At 41.2% G+C, this 9,413-nt stretch overlaps 1 non-coding gene across 1 annotated transcript; it reads left to right on the top strand.

Moving 5' to 3' along the window:
- Positions 1-8,438: 8,438 nt before the first annotated feature.
- LOC148561841 (small nucleolar RNA R71) lies at positions 8,439-8,546 on the top strand. Its single transcript, XR_015886823.1, has one exon. It is a non-coding gene; the product is annotated as a small nucleolar RNA R71 (small nucleolar RNA).
- Positions 8,547-9,413: the final 867 nt, after the last annotated feature.

Here is a 9,413-nt window from a genome sequence, read left to right as displayed (position 1 = left end):
ATATTCTTTCTTGCTACGGCTTATGCGCAGACCATACACTTCTAGAGCTTCTCTCTATAAGTCCAACTTCTTATTTAGGTCTTCCCTTGACTCTCCCATAAGGACGATATCATTGGAAAAAAGCATGCATGGTGCACGAAATTGTGATCTCAGGCAACGGCGCCAGAAACTCTGTACGCACATCTTAATAAATCGTTTTTCATTCACAACTTCGATACAACTAACCAGCAAGTGCACTGGGTCGTCCATGTAATAAACCTTACGTGAGTAAGGGTCGATCCCACGGAGATTGTTGGTATGAAGCAAGCTATGGTCACCTTGTAAATCTCAGTCAGGCGGATATAAAATAGTTATGGAGTTTTCAAACATAAATAATAAATAGATAGAAAATAAGGATAGAAATACTTATGTATATCATTGGTGAGAATTTCAGATAAGTGTATAGAGATGCTTTCGTTCCTCTGAACCTTTGCTTTCCTGCTGTCTTCATCCAATCAGTCTTACTCCTTTCCATGGCTGGCTTTATGTAAGGACATCACCGTTGTCAATGGCTACTTTTTATCCTCTCTGGAAAATGGTCCGATGCGCTGTCACTGCATGGCTAATCGTCTGGAGGCATCGCCCTTGTCAATGGCTGCATCCCATCCTCTAGTGAAAATGGTCCAAATGCTCTGTCACAGCACGGCTAATCATCTGAGGTTCTCGATCACACTGGAATAGGATTCACCCTCCTTTTGCATCTGTCACTACGCCCAGCACTCCGAGTTTGAAGTTCGTCACAGTCATTCAATCCCAGAGTCCTACTCGGAATACCACAGACAAGGTTTAGACTTTCCGGACTCTCATGAATGCCGCCATCAATCTAGCTTGTACCACGAAGATTCTGATTAAGAGATCCAAGAGATACTCATTCAATATAAGGTGGAACGGAAGTGGTTGTCAGGCACGCGTTTGTAGGGGAATGATGATGATTGTCACGTTCATCACATTCAGGTTGAAGTGCGAATGAATATCTTAGAAGCGAAATAAGTTGAATTGAATAGAAAAATAGTAGTACTTTGCATTAATCTTTGAGGAACAGCATAGCTCCACACCTTAATTTATGGAGTGCAGAAACTCTACCATTGAAAATACATAAGTGATGAAGGTCCAGGCATGGCCGAATGGCCAGTCCCCATGATCTAAGAACTAGGCATCCAAAGATGATCCGAAGATGTCTAATACAATAGTAAAAAGTCCTATTTATAATAAACTAGCTACTAGGGTTTTGGTGCACGAAATTGTGATGTCCAGGCTCAAATAATCCCTGGCAACGTGAGCAACTTGGTACGCGCAATCGTGATTACACTTTGATTATGTAAAATTTACGGCTCTTTCTTTCCCTGGCAATGGCGCCAAGAACATGGTGCCAATACCATGGTTCACAACTTCGATACAACTAACCAGCAAGTGTACTGGGTCGTCCAAGTAATACCTTACGTGAGTAAGGGTCAAATCCCACGGAGATTGTCGGTATGAAGCAAGCTATGGTCACCTTGCAAGTCTCAGTTAGGCAGATATAAATTGATAATGGTGTTTCGGAATATTAATTAATAAAATAGGGATAGAAATACTTATGTAATTCATTGGTAGGAATTTCAGATACGCGAATGGAGATGCTTTCGTTCCTCTGAACCTCTGCTTTCCTGCTATCTTCATCCAATCAGTCTTACTCCTTTCCATGGCTGGCTTTATGCAAGGGCATCACCGTTGTCAGTGGCTACATCCCCTCCTCTCAGTGAAAAATATGCTCACATGCTCTATCACAGCACGGCTAATCATCTGTCGGTTCTCGATCATGCTGGAATAGGATTCACCCTCCTTTTGCGTCTGTCACTAACGCCCAACAATCGCGAGTTTGAAGCTCGTCACAGTCATTCAATCATTGAATCCTACTCGGAATACCACAGATAAGGTTTAGACTTTCCGGATTCTCTTGAATGCCGCCATCATTCTAGCTTACGCCACGAAGATTCTGGTTAGGAGATCTAAGAGATATTCATTCTAGCTTATTTCAAGTAGAACGGAAGTGTTTGTCAGGCACGTGTTCATAGGGGAGAATGGTGATGAGCGTCACACATAATCATCACCTTCATCACGTTCTTGGGTGCGAATGGATATCTTAGAAGCGAAATAAGATGAATTGAATAGAAAACAGTAGTACTTTGTATTAATCCTTGAGGAACAGCAGAGCTCCACACCTTAATCTATGGAGTGTAGAAACTCTACCGTTGAAAATACATAAGTGATAGGTCCAGGCATGGCCGAGATGGCCAGCCCCCTAAAACGTGATCAATAGTCTCCTAAGATGAATAATGGATAAAAACTGAGACCAAAGATCTCTAATACAATAGTAAAAGGTCCTATTTATAATAAACTAGTCACTAGGGTTTACATGAGTAAGTAGTTGATGCATAAATCCACTTCCGGGGCCCACTTGGTGTGTGCCTGGGCTGAGCTTGAGTGTTGCACGTGTAGAGGTCCTTCTTGGAGTTGAACGCCAGCTTTTGTGCCAGTTTGGGCGTTCAACTCTAGTTTTGGCTCCTTTTCTGGCGCTGGACGCCAGATTTGGGCAGAAATCTGGCGTTGAACGCCAGTTTATGTCGTCTATTCTTGGCCAAAGTATGGACTATTATATATTTCTGGAAAGCCCAGGATGTCTACTTTCCAACGCAATTGGAAGCGCGCCATTTCGAGTTCTGTAGCTCCAGAAAATCCACTTTGAGTGCAAGGAGGTCAGAATCCAACAGCATCAGCAGTCCTTCTTCAACCTCTGAATCTGATTTTTGCTCAAGTCCCTCAATTTCAGTCAGAAAATACCTGAAATCACAGAAAAACACAAAAACTCATAGTAAAGTCCAGCAATGTGAATTTAACATAAAAACTAATGAAAACATCCCTAAAAGTAACTAGATCCTACTAAAAACATACTAAAAATAATGTCAAAAAGCGTATAAATTATCCGCTCATCAGGTTTAGAGAAGTAAGTAATTGATGCATAAATCCACTTCCGGGGCCCATTTGGTGTGTGTTTGGGCTGAGCTTGAATGTTACACGTGTAGAGGTCAATCTTGGAGTTGAACACCAGTTTGTAACGTATTTCTGGCGTTCAACTCTGGCTTGTGACGTGTTTCTGGCGTTTAACTCCAGACAGCAGCGTAGAACTGGCGTTCAATGCCCTTTTATGTTGTCTAAAATTGGCCAAAGTATGAACTATTATATATTGCTGGAACGCCCTGGATGTCTACTTTCCAACGCGATTGGAAGCGCACCATTTTGAGTTCTGTAGCTCCAAAAAATCCACTTTGAGTGCAGGGAGGCCAGAATCCAACAGTATCAGCAGTCTTTCTTCAACCTCTGAATCTGATTTTTGCTCAAATCCCTCAATTTCAGCCAGAAAATACCTGAAATCACAGAAAAACACACAAACTCATAGTAAAGTCCAGAAATATGAATTTAACATAAAAACTAATGAAAACATCCCTAAAAGTAACTAGATTCTACTAAAAACATACTAAAAACAATGCCAAAAAGCGTATAAATTATCCGCTCATCACAACACCAAACTTAAATTGTTGCTTGTCCCCAAGCAACTGAAAATCAAATAGGATAAAAAGAAGAGAATATACTATAAATTCCAAACTATCAATGAAACATAGCTCCAATTAAATGAGCGGGACTTGTAGCTTTTTGCCTCTTGAATAGTTTTGGCATCTCACTTTATCCATTGAAGTTCAGAATGATTGGCATCTATAGGAACTCAGAGTTCAGATAGTATTATTGATTCTCCTAGTTCAGTATGATGATTCTTGAACACAGCTATTTTATGAGTCTTGGCCGTGGCCCTAAGCACTTTGTTTTCCAGTATTACCACCGGATACATAAATGCCACAGACACATAATTGGGTGAACCTTTTCAGATTGTGACTCAGCTTTGCTAAAGTCCCCAATTAGAGGTGTCCAGGGTTCTTAAGCACACTCTGTTTTTGCTTTGGACATTGACTTTAACTGCTCAGTCTCAAGTTTTCACTTGACACCTTCACGCCACAAGCACATGGTTAGGGACAGCTTGGTTTAGCCGCTTAGGCCAGGATTTTATTCCTTTAGGCCCTCCTATCCACTGATGCTCAAAGCCTTGGGATCCTTTTTATTACCCTTGCCTTTTGGTTTTAAGGGTTACTGGCTTTTTGCTCTTGCCTTTTGGTTTTAAGAGCTTTTGGCTTTTTCTGCTTGCTTTTTCTCTCTTTTTTTTTTCTATTTTTTTTCGCCATTTTTTTTCTGCAAGCTTTGTTCTTTGCTGCTTTTTCTTGCTTCAAGAATCATTTTTATGATTTTTCAGATTATCAAATAACATGTTTCCTTATCATCATTCTTTCAAGAGCCAACATATTTAACATTCTTAAACAACAACTTCAAAAGACATATACACTATTCAAGCATTCATTCAGAAAACAAGAAGTATTGTCACCACATCAATATAATTAAACTAAGTTCAAGGATAAATTCGGAACTCATGTACTTCTTGTTCTTTTGAATTAAAACAGTTTTCATTTAAGAGAGGTGATGGATTCATAGGACATTCATAACTTTAAGACAAAGTTACTAAATACTAATGATCATGTAATGAAGACACAAACATGGATAAGCACTTAACATAGAGAAAACGAAAAACAGAGAATGTAAGAAAAATGATTGAGTCCACCTTAGTGATGGTGGCGTTTCCTTCTTGAGGAACCAATGATGTCCTTGAGCTCTTCTATGTCTCTTCCTTGTCTTTGTTGCTCCTCCCTCATTGCTTTTTGATCTTTCCTTATTTCATGAAGGATGATGGAGTGCTCTTGATATTCCACCCTTAGTTGTCCCATGTTGGAACTTAATTCTCCTAGGGAGGTGTTGATTTGCTCCCAATAGTTTTATGGAGGAAAATGCATTTGAGGCATCTCCGGGATCTCATGGTGATGAGCTTCATGCGTCTCTTGAGATCCATGAATGGGCTCTCTTGCTTGCCCCATCCTTTTCTTAGTGATGGGCTTCTCTTCCTTAATGGGAATGTCTCCTTCTATGAAAGCTCCAGCTGAGTAACATAGATGGCAAATAAGATGAGGAAAAGCTAGCCTTGCCCCAGGAGAGGGCTTTTCGGCTATTTTGTAGAGTTCAAAGGAGATGACTTCATGAACTTCTACTTCTTCTCCAATCATGATGCTATGGATCATGATGGCCCGATCCACGGTAACTTCAGATCGGTTGCTAGTGGGGATGATGGAGCGTTGGATGAACTCCAACCATCCTCTAGCCACAGGCTTGAGGTCCAGTCTTCTTAATTGAACCGGCTTGCCTTTGGAGTCAATCTTCCATTGAGCTCCTTCCACACATATGTCCATGAGGACTTGGTCCAACCTTTGATTAAAGTTGACCCTTCTAGTGTAGGGGCGTGCATCTCCTTGCATCATAGGCAAGTTAAACGCCAACCTCACATTTTTCGGACTAAAATCTAAGTATTTCCCCCAAACCATTGTAATATAATTCTTTGGGTTTGGGTTCTTACTTTGATCATGGTTCCTAGTGATCCATGCATTGGCATAGAACTCTTGAACCATTAGGATGCCGACTTGTTGGATGGGATTTATTAGAACTTCCCAACCTCTTCTTTGGATTTCATGTCAGATCTCCGGATACTCATTCTTCTTGAGCTTGAAAGGACCTCAGGGATCACCTTCTTCTTGACCACAACATCATAGAAGTGGTCTTGATGAGCTTTGGAGATGAATCTTCCCATCTCCCATGACTCGGAGGTGGAAGCTTTTGTCTTCCCTTTCCCTTTTCTAGAGGATTCTCCGGTCTTGGGTGCCATCAATGGTAATGGAAAAATAAAAAGCTTATGCTTTTACCACACCAAACTTAGAATTTTGCTCGCCCTCGAGCAAAAGAAGAAAGAATAGATGAAGAAGAAGAAGAAAATATGGAGGAGAGGGGGGAGGGGTGTATTCGGCCAAGAAGGGGAAGAGAGGATTGTGTTGTGTGAAAATGAAGAAGAATGGAGGGCTTTATATAGGGAAGGAAGGGGGTAAGGTTCGGCCATAAGGGTGGATTTTGGGTGGGAAATTGATTTTGAATTTTGAAGGTAGGTGGGGTTTATGAAGTGGGTTTATGGGGAAGAGTGGATGGATGTGAGTGGTGAAGTGGTTATAGGGAAGAGAGATTGAGGTGATTGGTGAAGAGTTTTAGGGAAGAGTGTTTATGGGATTGTGTGAAAGAGGGGTGAGAAGAAGTGAGTGGAGGTAGGTGGGGATCCTATGGGGTCCACAGATCCTGAGGTGATCATATGGGGTCCACAGATCCTGAGGTGTTCAAGGATTTACAACCTTGCACCAAATTAGGCATGCAAAATGCCCTTGCACACAACTCTGGGTGTTCAGTGCCAGATTGGTGCTTGTTCTGGGCGTTGAACGCCCATTTGTTGCCCATTTCTGGCGTTGAATGCCAGAACCATGCTTGTTCTGGGCGTTCAGCGCCAGCTCTTCTCCAGGGTGCAATTCTGGCGTTCAAACGTCTAGATGCTGCCCATTTTGGGCGTTCAATGCCAGAACCATGCTCTGTTCTGGTGTTGAACGCCAGCCAGATGCTTCTTACTGGCGTTTAAAAATTGGGTTGCCTCCCAACAAGCGCTTCTTTAATGTCAATAGCTTGACAGTGGGCTCTCATGGAGCCTCACAGATGTTCAGAGCATTGTTGAGACTTCCCAACACCAAACTTAGAGTTTGGATATGGGAGTTCAACACCAAACTTAGAGTTTGGTTGTGGCCTCCCAACACCAAACTTAGAGTTTGACTGTGGGGGCTCTGGTTGACTCTGTTTTGAGAGAAGCTTTTTATGCTTCCTCTCCATGTTTACAGAAGGATGACCTCGAGTTTTAAACACAAGGGAGTCCTCATTCAATTGAAGGACTAGTTCACCTCTGTCAACATCAATCACAGCTCTTGCTGTGGCTAGGAAGGGTCTTCCAAGGATGATGGATTCATCCTCATCCTTCCTAGTATCTAGGACTATGAAATCAGCAGGGATGTAAAGGCCTCCAACCTTTACTAACACGTCCTCTACTTGTCCATAAGCCTGTTTTCTTGAATTGTCTGTCATCTCTAATGAGATTTTAGCAGCTTGCACCCCAAAGATTCCCAGTTTCTCTATTACAGAGAGGGGCATGAGGTTTATCCCTGAACCAAGGTCACACAGAGCCTTTTCAAAGATCATGTTGCCTATGGTACAAGTTATTACGAACTTTTCAGGATCCTATTTCTTCTGAGGCAATGTCAGTTGATCCAGATCACTTAGTTCATTGGTGAACAAGGGAGGTTCATCTTCCCAAGTCTCAATACCAAATAATTTGGCATTCAGCTTCATGATTGCACCAAGGTACTTGGTAACTTGCTCTTCAGTAACATCCTCATTCTCTTCAGAAGATGAATACTCGTCAGAGCTCATGAAGGGCATAAGGAGGTTCAATGGAATCTCTATGGTCTCTAGATGAGTCTCAGATTCCTTTGGTTCCTCAAGGAAAACTCCTTATTGATCACTGGACGTCCCAGGAGGTCTTCCTCACTGGGATTTATGTCCTCCCCTTCCTCTCCAGGTTCGGCCGTGTTGACTATGTCCATGGCCTTGCACTCTCCTTTTGGATTTTCTTCTGTATTGCTTGGGAGAGTACTAGGAGGGATTTCAGTGATCCTTTTACTCAGCTGGCCCACTTGTGCCTCCAAATTTCTAATGGAAGACCTTGTTTCATTCATGAAACTTACAGTGGCCTTAGATAGATCAGAGACTAAGTTTGCTAAATTAGAGGTATTTTGTTCAGAGTTCTCTGTCTGTTGCTGAGTAGATGATGGAAAAGGTTTACTATTGTTAAAACTATTTCTTCCACCATTATTAAAGCCTTGTTGAGGCTTTTGTTGATCCTTCCATGAGAGATTTGGGTGATTTCTCCATGAGGGGTTATAGGTGTTTCCATAAGGTTCACCCATGTAATTCACCTCTGCTATTGCAGGGTTTTCAGGATCATAAGCTTCTTCTTCAGAAGATGCCTCTTGAGTACTGTTGGATGCAGCTTGCATTCCATTCAGACTCTAAGAAATCATATTGACTTGCTGAGTCAATATTTTATTCTGAGCCAATATGGCATTCAGAGTATCAATTTCAAGAACTCCCTTCTTCATAGGCGTCCCATTACTCACAGGATTCCTCTCAGAAGTGTACATGAACTGGTTATTAGAAACCATGTCAATGAGTTCTTGAGCTTCTGCAGGCGTTTTCTTTAGGTGAATGGATCCACCTGCAGAGGTATCCAATGACATTTTAGCTAATTCAGACAGACCATCATAGAATATGTCCAGGATGGTCCATTCTGAAAGCATGTCAGAAGGACACTTTTTGGTCAGTTCTTTGTATCTCTCCCAAGCTTCATAGAGGGATTCACCTTCTTTCTGTCTGAAGGTCTGAACATCCACTCTAAGCTTACTCAGCTTTTGAGGAGGAAAGAACTTGGCTAAGAAAGCCTTGACCAGCTTATCCCAAGAGTTCAGGCTATCCTTAGGTTGAGAGTCCAACCATATTCTAGCTCTGTCTCTTACAGCAAAAGGGAAAAGCATGAGCCTGTAGACTTCAGGATCTACTCCATTAGTCTTAACAGTATCACATATCTGCAAGAATTCAGTTAAGAACTGAAAAGGATCTTCAGATGGAAGTCCATGAAACTTGCAGTTCTGCTGCATCAGAGAAACTAATTGAGGTTTCAGCTCAAAATTGTTTGCTCCAATGGCAGGAATGGAGATGCTTCTTCCATGTAAATTGGAATTAGGTGCAGTAAAGTCACCAAGCATCCTCCTTGCATTATTATTATTTTCGGCTGCCATCTCCTCTTCTTATTCGAAAATTTCTGAAAGGTGCTTGCTGGATTGTTGTAATTTAGCTTCTCTTAGTTTCCTCTTCAGAGTCCTTTCAGGTTCTGGATCTGCTTCAACAAGAATGTTCTTGTCCTTACTCCTGCTCACATGAAAAAGAGGGAACAGAAAAATAATAATAATAGGGATCCTTTTTACCCAAGTATAGAGGTTCCCTTATGTGAGTAGAAGAAAAGAAGAAGAGAAAATCTGAACTCAGAGAGAGAGAGTTCGGATTTTTGGTGAGAGAGAGAACAGAAAATTATTTTTGAAAAAGAGTTAGTGATTTTCGAAAATTGTTTTTGAAAAAGGTTAGTAATTTTAGAAAAATAAAAAAAATAAAATAATTAGTTAATTAAAAAGAATTTTTGAAAAAGAGGGAGATATTTTCGAAAATTAGAGAGAGAGAGTTAGTTAGGTAGTTTTGAAAAAGATAAGAAACAA

Source organism: Arachis ipaensis, chromosome B6 (assembly GCF_059453495.1).
Source record: "Arachis ipaensis isolate K30076 ecotype BB chromosome B6, ASM5945349v1, whole genome shotgun sequence".
Lineage (NCBI taxonomy): Eukaryota > Viridiplantae > Streptophyta > Magnoliopsida > Fabales > Fabaceae > Arachis > Arachis ipaensis.
The sequence above is the reverse complement of the archived record's forward strand: the minus strand, read 5'-3'. Positions and strand labels throughout refer to the sequence as shown.